A 536-nucleotide genomic window follows, 5' to 3' on the forward strand; every position below is an offset into this window, starting at 1 on the left:
GTTAGGAAAAAAAAAAAAAAAAAAAAAAAAAAAAAAGGCACCATAAAATAAACAAACAAACAAAAAAAGAAAAGAAAAAGCTAGAGGATGGATGTTGTGGGGGTGAATGATAGAAATAAGGCTGTAGGTATGGAGATGGAAGTTGAAGAACCCATGCTTGAAAGCATCCATTTCCTCTGGGTTGTCAGAGGTCAGGGGCCAGGACAGTGGCTGTAGAAGAGTGATGAAAGTCTATAGGAGTAGAGGAGGAGGGTATTGATGGGCACCATTGCAGGATTAACTGAGGTGCTGAGGTCCACCTGAGGTCTGATGATCACTCATTTGGCCACTACATGTGCAGTTGTGTAAGGCTCAGCAGTCTGTGTATAGGGACTAGAAATGTGAAGACTGGCTCAATCCATGGATTTGCTCCAAATTTCATTCCTTACAACACAAACTTCTTTTTCAATTTTTCTGACTAAACAGTGGGGCAAAGACTGTAATTTGACTCCCATTATTCATTTTCCCTAACTTTTTACTGGGCATGTCTTCCCTAA

The sequence above is a fragment of the Hipposideros armiger genome, unplaced genomic scaffold, assembly GCF_001890085.2.
Source record: "Hipposideros armiger isolate ML-2016 unplaced genomic scaffold, ASM189008v1 scaffold_89, whole genome shotgun sequence".
Classification (NCBI taxonomy): domain Eukaryota; kingdom Metazoa; phylum Chordata; class Mammalia; order Chiroptera; family Hipposideridae; genus Hipposideros; species Hipposideros armiger.